Source organism: Euprymna scolopes, chromosome 25 (assembly GCF_053919585.1).
Source record: "Euprymna scolopes isolate OS-2025 chromosome 25, ASM5391958v1, whole genome shotgun sequence".
Lineage (NCBI taxonomy): Eukaryota > Metazoa > Mollusca > Cephalopoda > Sepiida > Sepiolidae > Euprymna > Euprymna scolopes.
In genome coordinates this window covers 49306451-49319079 of record NC_136506.1, presented here as the reverse complement: position 1 = coordinate 49319079, position 12629 = coordinate 49306451, and the positions used below count along the sequence as shown (strand labels likewise).

Sequence of the window (12629 nt, the reverse complement as noted above, 5' to 3'; positions counted from 1 at the left end):
GAATATATATTAGTAGTATGTATTGTGAATATATTTTAGTACTATATATTGTGAATATATTTTAGTACTATGTATTGTGAATATATTTTAGTACTATGTATTGTGAATATATTTTAGTAGTATGTATTGTGAATATATTTTAGGACTATATATTGTGAATATATTTTAGTACTATATATTGTGAATATATTTTAGTACTATATATTGTGAATATATTTTAGTACTATGTATTGTGAATATATTTTAGTAGTATGTATTGTGAATATATTTTGTTTTTGTGCTATCTTTGAAACAAGTATGTACCTATATTATTTAATTGGAATTCATTATTAAAATTAGTATTATTTATTAATTTATTTCATTGCGGACTATTATCCTCATATTTTTAGTTGTTGTTGTTTCATGACGTTCCGGACAACTATTCCTCCGGCCTTCTATCCCGTCGCGGTTACCACCTGATGAATGCCAGAGGAATAGTTGGTCGAAACGTCCTGAAACAACAACTAAAAAGATGAGGATAATAGTCTCACAATTTTCTTAATTTGTTCTTCATTTCTTCTTTTCATGTGTGGCATTTATGATGTAGTTCTTTTCATGTGTGGCATTTATGATGTAGTTCTTTTCATGTGTGGCATTTATGATGTAGTTCTTTTCATGTGTGGCATTTATGATGTAGTTCTTTTCATGTGTGGCATTTATGATGTAGTTCTTTTCATGTGTGGCATTTATGATGTAGTTCTTTTCATGTGTGGCATTTATGATGTAGTTCTTTTGTTGTTTTTTCTACTCTCACCAGGTTTTGCCTCAGAAGCGTTTATTTCTCTCTTGTTTGTTCTCCATTTTATAAAAGTTAATTTCATTGTTTTTCATGAACCGTGTTTTGTTTACACTATTTCGATTTGTATCTGTATCGTGGCAATATGCACGTTTTACTGCTATATGTTGTCTTAGTTCTTCATGTTTCTTATTTTGTCTTTCCCTGTAAGTCAGATTTCCTTCCTAGATAGTTTCCTGTTCTTTATTCCCTTATAAACTCATCATCTTTTCGAAGTTTAGTGATCTTGATTTCCAGTTTATTTCTTATCCAGATTTTTCGGTTTATTTTTATTTTTATTTTTATTTTTTTTGCAGTTTTATTTCTATTTTTATTTTTATGCCTACTGATTTAGCCCCGGAATATATCAAATTGTTTAAGTATGTAACAGCTTCTATTGAAGTTATTTAGATCTGTGATCGCATCTGTTATTCTTATTCTTGTTCGTATTCGTATCAGCAGGAGCAACAGCAGTAGCATCAGTCGTAGTGATATCAGTAGTAGTAGTAGTAGTAAGTAGAATATATTAATAAATATTATTAGACTGTAACGCATGGAAATGTTACTGCTTAATTCTCTTTTAAGGTGTGCTATTATTAGCAAATATTCAAGTTAAAATGAGATAAAATAAGTTTGTACTTGATTTGGCCTAAAATATTATAGTAGGAAATTTGAATACATTTTATAAAAGTTATGCAAGTTAATTTAATTCTTAATATTTTTTGTCCCCAATACTAAGAAACAAATAAACAAACAATGATAAACATTTTAATATTTCAACATTTTAAGGTTGTTACTAAAACTGTTCTCTAGGATGCACAAGTAACATGTTCCATTCGGAACAGTGTTATCACATTTTACAAATAAAACTTTCTGCATCACTATCGAGCATGTCATGAAACAGCATAATGCATAATAATGTGGCGCCGTTTTATATGTCGATGCATTTCTTTTTTAGTTTAAAAGTTCTTCATATGACATTGAATTAGTACTAGAGCGTACACCATAAATATAATAGCTTGTTAAAAATGCATACTGTTCATTAAGAGTTTTGCTAAGAAATCGTCTTATGTTTCTTTAACAGGCAACAAATTTGCAGAGTGGATTCTTCTTAAAGTAAAAGTTTATTACAATGCTTTATATGTAATGTTCACTAAGTAATCCATTTCTTATTAAGGGATTGATTGCTCACTTGGTATTCAATCATCACTTGATCTGATTCTCATCTAACGTTTATCTTTGAATGAGAAAGTATCACTTCAAATTTAAAAGGTATCTCTAATGTTTTCTGATATGGAATCTCGTATATTTTCATGAAATGTATTACTCGTATCATTATAATTCAGCCGCTTCAGATTTTTTACGACCGATTTAGTTATACAAGATAAGTTCTTTTCTTTTCATAGTTAATTGGTCATTTCCAATTTATGCGTATATTAAATGTTTTATAGTCTGTGACGAATTTTATATTTCATAATCTATGTTTATATGGTTCAAAACAATAATTTTAAAGGAAGTAATATAAATCACTGAAAAGTGGCACAATATCCAAATTTAAATTTTGAATGCAATTGTATTTACATCAGTAAACGTAAGTTTGGAGTTGACTCAGTTCCAAAACAAAAATAATTTTATATACAGAAAAACACCACAAGCTATTTTCTGAATCAAGGTGTGTCAAAACGTAAGAAAACTAGTCGTATATGTGGGACACTCATAGAATAAAATAATAACGATACAACATGGAAATGATGTATGAACACAGGATGACTCAAGTGATACATAAATAATTCTACTCAGGGTCTCGTAATAACTGCCAGACACCCGCTTAAAAAATATTTCAAGTATATAAAAAATCGTAAATGACTAAAAGTCCTAATAAAGAAATACATTTATTGTTATACGAAAACTAAGTTAACCAATGTTTCTGTAAACATTTTGACTATATTTTATTCATACAGAATGTATGTTTGCATATTAGTTTAGAAATATATTTTAAACAAATTCGCTTTGCAATACTTCAAATGACAAACATTTTACTAATTTTTTATTCGCCAGTTGCATCCTCTCTCAGAGTATATTGTTTTGTCGTCTATAATTCTCGCTTCCATTACTCTCTTTTCTCTCTCTCTCTCTCTCTCTCTCTCTCTCTATCTCTTTTTAGCTGTACATATTCAATGGAAATAAAGAGTAAAATAAATGGAAAAATTATAAACAAAAGATAAGAAAGAGTTATAATTCACACGTAATTGTAGAGAAGGAGAAATATATTAATTTTGGAGTTTGTCTTTTGATTTTGTATATTATACTGCTTTTATAAACAGACCGCTTCTTGATTGAAACCATCAATTCAACGGGATACATGTTATTATATGAGTGACATTTCAAAGGTAATGCCTCCTAATTTTTATATTTTGCCCAAGTAGATAAAACGTGATTGCAGATTGAATGTTAATATGACTGAACTAATGCATTTATAACCTGAATGTTTCATCTCTCTGTTGACGGTGGGAGAGTAAGAAAGCAAAACCTGTCAAAAGTGGGGGTGCATCATTAAATCCTCCATATCGAAAAAATCGAACGTATAAATATTTACCGGCGCCTGTTGAATGTTTACAACGCCGGCGTAGCAAAATTAGGAGATGGAATCGCCGATTTTAGAGTGGCGATTGAGATGTGAATGACAAAATGCGCTCCGGAATTTTCCGACTGAAGCATCAAGAGAGGCTAATAAAAATTCATAGAGAATGGTGGTGACAATGTAGAAAAATAAATTTCAGAGCACAAAATGTCACTCGTTTTAATGGTATCACCCCTGTCTTCTTAGCTCTTTAACGTTTTACTTAGGAGTTAAAAAATAGGAGGTTTTAGTTTTGTATCGACGCTAGCATTTTTATCAAATGTATCTATATATCTATCTATCTATAAATTTGTTTTTCTTTTTTGTGTATTGATATTCATATTAAAACCCATATTTTCTATTAGTATTTATTTTCTTTCCCACCAAAGCAAAATGTGACACAAGGTCGTTTTTAATGTGGGGTTAAACCAGCTCCCCGAAAAAAAGACAAAAGGGGCACTCTGGTTGAGACCAAAAATAATAATTGTCCCAGTATAGAGGGTTTCCCCTCCATTGACCGAACAAATTACCTTAAGTGCAGCATCTGCAGAACAGATACTACACTTTGATCCCGGCCCGAAGGCCAAGAACAGAAAAAAGGCAACCCCTTTTCTATTTAAATATTTATTCAAAAAGAATATTCCAAACTTTACAAAATTTTTCAAGAAAAATGATATAAAATGTGGAAATAAAACTTTCCAAATGTGGCATAAGGCCAAAAAGGGTGTGGGGGGGAATGGGGGTCGAGGGTCGTCCACTTGGTCTATACCCTAAAACTAGTTGCAGTCACCACAATACCGCATTCACTCAAGGGATTGGATCTACTTAAAACCCCAGATGACATGAACAATATATACAATGATTTTTTTTTTTTTTTTAACAATGATTTATTTTACAATGAAACAATGAGGGTGATGCGTATGATATATGAGGGGTGAAATTGTGATGCGTATGATATATGCGGGTGATGGGCGGGGGTAATGAGAGCCTTAAAACACCCCAAAATAAAGAAAAATAAGAGTAATGAAAAATAAATGAACCAAATAAAACGTGAGGCGACCCACCCTTACCTATTTATTTTTGAAATGCTTCCTGTTTTCCGGTATCAGCCGAAAACAAGGGAGCACTTCCTAAGAGGGAATGGGCACAACTACGGACAAAATAAAGGGGGGAAGAGGATATTCGGTGACCTCCAAGAAAAATACCATTGGGACAGGTTTGGACTAAAATAGATTAATCAGGACTGGGCTTCTTTGGAGGTATTCTAACACCTAAAATAAAGATTGGGGACATGGACCTCATTTATACCAACTAGCTAAGGGACTGATCCACTACGGGATGGTCTTGATTTTGTCTGGGAATTGCTTATCCGGTCAGCGTGTGCCATGCCTAAGCAGGGAACACGTACTCAAGCCTGTTTCGCACAAACGCACATAAACTAGCGGTGTGAATCCACCTCCTACTAAACTGTGAGCGAGATAACCTCCTTCTATCGCATCTGATTTTGATTTTAAGTTGGTGTTTAAAATACAAAATCAGATCCCGATGAGAAGGCGGCCCCCCACGCCCTATCTCTATGCGTGAAACCCACACTACCAGTCTAGCTACGGCCAAGGTCGCTAGGAACACCATTCGTTCCTTCCTAGGCCACAAGGGATCTGCGTTATAGACAACGGATGCTAAATCCAGGATCGTTACCTGATCGGGGACGATGCGAGCCGTGACCTCACTGACATACTCCCAAAATTCACGGAGCTTGGAACAAGTATAAAAAGCATGTTCTACGGTTTCCAGAATATCTTCCTCGCACCGTGGACAAAAGGGACTAAACGTACTACCAATTCTGAACAGTATGTCATTGAGGGGTAAAGCGTTTCTAACCAATCGCCAGGTCAGGGAAAATTCGGAATTGTTAACATATCCCCGGCCTGGCACCCAATTCCACAGGGAGCGAACCTCCCCCTCCGACAGCTGCAACCGCTCCCCAAGCGGGTCCGAAGCGGTCCCCACCACTAATCCCCGATATAATGCCCTTCTAGGCTGTGCAAGGTCCAAGGACCCTGGCATCGCTCTAAGCGCATTTCGGCATTCATTGAGGAATCTTGACTGCCCTCTCGGCCTTCTTTGGCATTCAATTAAGTGATTGGGGATAAGGTTGGGAAAAGCCTCACCAACCGCGGGACCCCAATCACAATCCTCGATCAGAGTTCTACCCAGGAATGCCAACCTTTCGGCGTTTTTATGACTTGCCAGGTCAGGCATCCCCAGGCCCCCATCTACAAGACGTTGAGTACAGACCTGTCTACGGACAAGCGGCCGTCGCTCATTCCACAACAGTGAGAAGAGCGCACGCGTTAAGGCCGCCATTCGGACTGCAGGCAGAGGAAGTACGGCCAATCGGTAAAGGATCAGCGGAAACACGTAAGTGGCGCATGCTTCCGCCCTGCCTTTAAGGGACAATCCCCTTCGAAGCCAAACCCTCACAGACGCTTCGACCTTGGTCTGTACCTCCGACCAGTTCTTATCTAGACAGAGACTGGGCCCAAACCAAACACCAAGGATCCGGACCGGGCCATCCGTCCAGACAAATGCGCCAGGCAAAGCATTCGAGCCCCGCCAAGCGGTTAAACTCAGGCCAACGGATTTGCTGAGATTGACTACAGCCCCTGTAACTTTTTCACAACGCTTGAGAGCCTTAATCACCGTAATAATATCAACGACGCTCGAAACAAATACGGTGACATCATCGGCAAACGTGGAAACCGTGGCTCGCGCACCACCAGGAAGAGCAATTCCGCGCAGGGCCGGTCCAGCCACCCTAGTCCTCACGTTCCTAAGGAATGGTTCCAGCGCGAGGACATACAGCAAGGGCGACAACGGACACCCCTGTCGCACCGACCGAGAAACCGCGAACGGCGCCGACCGCACCCCGTTGACCGGCACAACTGCCGTTGGCCGAGCATACAAAATGGAAATCCATCTGCAGAAGCCGGACCCAAAGCCGACGGTCTCTAGAACAGCCATCAGGAAACGATGATCCACCCTATCAAACGCCTTGGACTGATCTAAATTGATCAGCGCGGCTTCAGTTTCGTCTTCTAGGTTTTCTAGGACTGTACGAATCAAATGCAAATTGTTTTGAATTGATCTCCCCTTCACAGCGTAAGTCTGATCCGGTTCGATCAAGTCAGTGATAACAACCTGCAAACGATTCGCCAGAACTCGGGCCAGGATTTTAATATCCGTATTCAACAATGTGATGGGCCTAAAATCATCCAACCCCCCAACATGTGTGTCCTTCTTCTTCAGAAGTGTGACCACGCCTTTGGTAACCTGACTCGGGATAGATCCCGTGTCAAACCAGTGGTTAAACACACCCGTCAGAATCGGGACAAACATTTGCGACAACCTCAAGTATAGCTCATAGGGCAGTCCATCGAGTCCTGGTGATCTATTATAGGCGACCTGCTTCATAGTAGCTACGACCTCACACCCGACCATCGCAACTAGCCGCTCGGGCCGCCTCCAGGCGGGGCGAGCCAGCCAAATAGTTACCAAACTCCTGGACGCTGAGTCTGGACAGCTATGCGAAGCGATCTTCAAAGTGCACTCGAAACCACTCGCAAATCCCCGAGCCGACACTAAGGAGTGCCCTTCCGGGCTCTGAATCTTACGAATGTAGTTATCAGATTTGTGCCCGAGCAAACGGACACGCTCCGATCTGTCCACATTCACAGCTTCATTGGGCATCTTTTTAATTCTAGCCCTAACTACCTGGCCCTGATATCGTTCGCTAGTCAAACGACTCGGGTCTGCCTTAGCTAGGCCTATTTCTAGGGAATCCCCCCTGCCACCGCCCGGGTAGTCTATCCTCTAGACGCTTCTCTGACTTGGCCCTATCTAGGGCGAGGCGAGGCAGCACCCGATGATCGTCAACAGAATTGTAGTGAGTCTCCTATAACGTAGCCACATCTATATTCATGGACATGAGGTCCCTCAGTACCCTAGCGGCTTTGCTTCGGCACCTCATGCCCATTACGTTCAAGCTAGCTAGGCTTAAGGACGTGGCCATTGTACCCATTCATCGTCAACCACCGGCCTAAAGTCTTTAGTTCCCAGGGTGCCGCAGGATTGGGCGAGATTGCCCGAAAGCAACTCGGATGTTACTTGTCCATCCCGCACAATACCTCCGACATCCAACGGGAAGGTTAATTTCAGGACCCTATAAAAACAAGGGTGGACGTATATAGGGACCCGTCCATCACATCTAGATGCCAGCTGATTAAGGGTGTCGTGCCCCTCTTCCACCAGTTTGATGTTTTCGAACGCCCCCTTCGCCTCCTCAATGATATTCCACATGACCTTCGTGCGACCAACTTTTGTGTGGCGCACAAAGGTCATGACTAAGGGGGCGTTTGGGAAGTTCTTTGGGTTGCTGGTCTTTTTCCCTTCAATTTTTTCCAAGTTTCTCAGCGGCTTAAGTAGACCCCTATGACGCTGCGTGATGTAAGTGTCAGCGTGAAGGGGGTCTACATCGCATATCCGGTCCCCTGGAAGAAAGGGGAGCTTCTTTGATTTTTCTCTTCGTATTGGAGAAGCAGAGGCAGCTCTTCTGTTGCAGGGTGTCTCCGGCCTCTCCCGGGACAAGGATCTCGCAACTGCTGGGGGGGAATCAAAAAGGGTTGAGGATTTTGGTTCAGCCGAAGGGGTTGGGGATTTGGGTGGCTGAACCGTAGAGACAGTATTCTCTACATTTATGGGGATGGGGAACGGGACCCAGCCTCCTTGGTCTTTTTCGCTTTCTGTTTTTTCTTTGATTTCTTTTGGCTTTGGCACTCTGCCACATAAGCCTGACTGCTGCTGTCATCTTTCTCTGCTTTCTCCTGCTCCCCTTCAGAATCTGATGCGCAAAAAGATCTTCAAAGTGCACTCGAAACCACTCGCAAATACCCCAAGCCGACACTAAGGAGTCCCCTTCCGGGCTCTGAATTTTACGAATGTAGTTATCCGATTTGTGCCCGAGTGAATAGACTCGTTCGGCTTTGTCAACATTCACAGCTTCATTGGGCATCTTTTTAATTCTAGCCTTAACTACCTGGCCCTGATATCGCTCACTAGCCAAACGACTCAGGTCCGCCTTAGCTAAACCTATTTCTAGGGAATCCCCCCCCAGCCACCGCCCGGGATAGTCTATCCTCTACACGCTTCTCTGCCTTGGCCCTATCTAGCGCGAGGTGTTGGCCATATTTGACAGAGAAGTCTCTAATGCTAGATTTGGCGTTTACCCACCACTTACTCCCGGTAACCGCCCCCACTAATCCCTTCTGTATGTGTTTAGTTAGCCTTTCCCGAAAGTCACCTATCTCCAGTAAGGAGGTATTTAACTTCCAGTACCCAGCTAACTTGGGGTTGCTATCTAAGTCTAACCTGGCCACAAGTTGTTTGTGGTCAGAGTGGCCTAACCAGTGGAACGTGGGACAAGATATGTATTCTATGTTGCCTCTTCTAACTAACAACCGATCCAAGTAAGTACTTGAAGCAGAAGGCCTGCTAGAGAGCCACGTCCACCTCTCCCGCCCCGGGTGATCCACCCGATACCTGTCTACCAGATCGCATCTAGCCATCAGGTCCGACAGACTGGTTTCACACCCATCCGTCCCGCTAGTCCCTCCCACCTTATCTATCCTGGGATCAAGGATGGCATTCCAATCACCCACTAGTATTAACCGTTCCGAACCCCCGAGAAACACCTCCAACCGCCGGAAAAAGGAAACCCGCTCCCGTACGCAATTGGGCGCATACACCACGACGACTCGAAACGCTCTATTTGCCACGGCAACATCGGCCACGATCAGTCTACCATCAGTATCCGCGTGAACAATGCTAACCGTTGCGGAAAGGGTGCGCCTAACTAACAAAGAAACCCCCCTACTTTGACTATCACCGTATGTTGAAAAGACATCATAATGCCCCTCCAGCACCCGATGATCGTCAACGCAATCATAGTGAGTCTCTTGTAATGCAGCCACATCTATATTCATCGACATGAGGTCCCTCAGTACCCTAGCGGCTTTGCTTCGGCACCTCATGCCCCTAACGTTCAGACTACACAAGCTCAAGGACGTGGCCATTGTGTCTAGATATCCGCAACCACCGACCTAAAGTCTTTGGTAGAAAGGGTGCCGCAGCACTGGGCCAGGTTGCCCGAAAGCAACTCGAACGTTACTCGTCCGTCTCGTGCAATACCTCCGACATCCAGGGGAAACGTTAATTTAAGGGCCCTATACAAACAAGGGTGGACGTAAATAGGAACCCTACCTTCGCATCTCGGCGCCAGCTGATTGAGGGTGTCATGCCCCTCTTCCACCAACTTTAAATCTGGAATCGCCCCCCTGGCGTCGTCGATCATATTCCACATGGCCTTCGTGCGTCCAGTTTTTGTTTGACGCACAAAGGTCATGACTAGGGGGGCGTCTGGGAAGTTTTTAGGGTTGGTAACACTTTTCCCGTCGATCATTTTCATTTCTCTAAGCGGCTTAATCAGACCCCTATTGCGCTGCGTTATATACGTGTCAGCGTGAAGGGGGTCTACTTCGCAAATCCGGTCTCCAGGAAGGTAGGGGAGCTTTTTCGTCTTTTCCCTACTTACAGGAGATACAGAGGCGGCTCTTCTACCGCTGTTGGTTTTTGTCGCCGGCTTCTCCCGGGACAACGAACGGGCACCGGTTGGGGGGGGGTATCGAAAAGGGATGGGGATTTTGGTTCAGCCGATGGGGTTAGGGTAGGGGTTTTGGGTGGCTGAACCGTAGAGACAGTCTTCTCTACATTCATAGGGGACGGGGAACGGGACCCTGCCTCCTTGTTTTTTCTCGCCTTCTTTTTAGTTTCCTTTTTCGGCACTTGGTACTCTACCACAGTAGCCGTTTCCTTATCGTGCTCCCCTTCTGAGTCAGACGAGGAGACCGGATGCATTCTTTTCTGGCCGCTAACAACTTCTTTAGTGGTAACGTTGGTGGAAGAGACCGTTGACGATACTGTGGGAACCGGCCGACTTGGTACCTCAGGGGGCTGCTCTCTTGTGGAGGGGGTCTTAGTGGTTCTGCCATTCTTCTTTACCACTGTAGTCCAGCCGTCCGACGTTGTTGCTTCTTTGCCCCCTCCGGTTAGCTTCTCAGGGGCTGCTGGTACCACTGCCGCCGGCTTTGCTACTACTACTACTGTCTGTGGGTTTCTTACTATAATACTCATCAACCTACTATAATACTCATCAACCTACTATAATACTCATCAACCATATGTCACACCTGAGCATGGGGGGGATGTTTTGTAGTCCTTCCTTGTCAACATGCATTTTTAGGTTGTAGTCCCCTACCATAAGGTTACGGGGACCACGGACAGGAATGACGGACTCTACGTCCCCATATTGACTCATAAAGGCCCCTAATTGCTCAGGGCCGAGAATACAGGGGACTCCCAAAATAGACACGTTCGTCCGCGTCTTACTTAAATATTCCGGCTTAAGTCGATGTGTCGCCACGTGAGTTCCGATCTGAACATTTTGACGGCGTCTTCTTCTTTCGGCAGTAGTAAATCCCAAACTGCATAGCTTCTATGGCAGATATAGGTTGCAGGGATATTTAATTCCCCCAGAATTTTCGCCATGTCGTCTTTCGGCACACCGGTTAACGCTCGTTTCTTTGTGTCTATGGAGACTAACGATATTATTCTCTTCGATAGTCGTTCCACAGCTGCCGGTTCTACTTTAATAACATTGCCGTCGGTCAAATCCTTATATTTTGTATCGAATAACCGGCGGTAATCCCCGGGAGTTAGTTGCGACTGGGGGCCCCATTCTTTAACTACTGCCGCGGCCGTCTGCGGTGTTGATATTATCGGCGATAGCGACATCGTCAGTGACACTGTTAACAGTGGTGATTTCTGTCCCGGGGGAATAGTAGAGCCGGACGAGTCTATTGTTTGTGAACTCCCTGGCAACGTCGGCCACTCTCCTGGTTTCTCCTTTGGGGACGACGATTTAGGGGTCAGTGCCGGTTCTTTTGTGGCTGTGGTACTAACTGCTCCATTCTTGTTTTCAGTCTGAGCGGCCCCCTTCCTTTCTCGTTGACATGACTCTCTCGCTTGTCATAGCGGTCGTCTGTTGTATTCATCTGCGCTGCTGTCGCTGCTACTAAATTCTAAGTCGGCTTGCCACGCGGCGTTCAGCTGTTCATCTAGCAGTGTTAATGGCGTCCTCCCTATCGTCAGGCATTTCGTTCGAAAACGTCTGCTCCGAGTCAGTGTTTCTCAATATTGAGATATCTCCAGAGGTTGCTGGTTTAATTCCCGACCCTAGGGGGTCCGTTCTCCTATCCGCGGGAGGGCTTACAGTTAAAGCCCTCTTCCTCTGGCGATTCCACCGAGTCGGAACACCTCTTTCAGCTGGCCTAAATCTACTGCTACTACTATTACTGCCGGGAACAGCAGTATGACTAGTTACGTGAGAGCCGTTGCCTAGAGCGACGGATTCTCCTAGATTAGCGGTGCGGGGGACAACACCGGGTTTTGTGCGGGGGCAACACTAACCCATCCTAGTGGTCTGTCTACTGGGCCTGAACCGGCGGGCGTGTCAGGGACACGACCGCCAGAACCCGGGTTAGGCGGGGGGGGGGGCGGAACCCGGACCACGTGGCGGTAGAATTTTTTCGAGGCCTGACCCGGCCCCCAGATTTGGCCGAAGCCCCCTCTGGGAACCGGACCCCGGGCTAGTCATGTCTGCACTGGAGCCCGGACCAGTTACCCTCCCCCTCTGCGTCTTCTTCCCGGCTCAGAGCCGCCGGTTGGCCTGGCTGAGGATTCCGTTGGATATGACTCCGAACCACCTCAGACGCAGACCGGTAAGCTATTTAAGTCGAGTCGGGAAGAGAGACAACCTGAAATAAATCGAAAACAAGACAGTTAGTGGGCTCGCAAGGAGGCAGAAAAATAAAAACAAGGCTTTAACCAGCCCAACAGGGGCTGGTAGCCGGTCTTTGGATGTCGGGGACAGCCAAAGTGGTAAACAGAAAAGACAGGAGACCGGCCTTTTCTGTTTATTTGAAAAGAAAATACAATTTCCTTATATATGGGTTATGGAATTGCATTCACGAGCAAAAGATGTAGCTAATTTGCATATTCTTTTAAACATTCATTTTAATT

The 12629-nt window shown here is 43.9% G+C and overlaps 1 protein-coding gene and 1 pseudogene across 10 annotated transcripts in view; one reads left to right on the top strand and one right to left on the bottom strand.

Moving 5' to 3' along the window:
* LOC145247346 (calcitonin gene-related peptide type 1 receptor-like) overlaps positions 1-12629 on the top strand; it is a 987580-nt gene that overhangs the window by 852738 nt on the left and 122213 nt on the right. The gene's annotated exons all lie outside the window — the stretch shown is intronic.
* On the bottom strand, positions 3894-4029 carry LOC145247696 (U2 spliceosomal RNA; annotated as a pseudogene).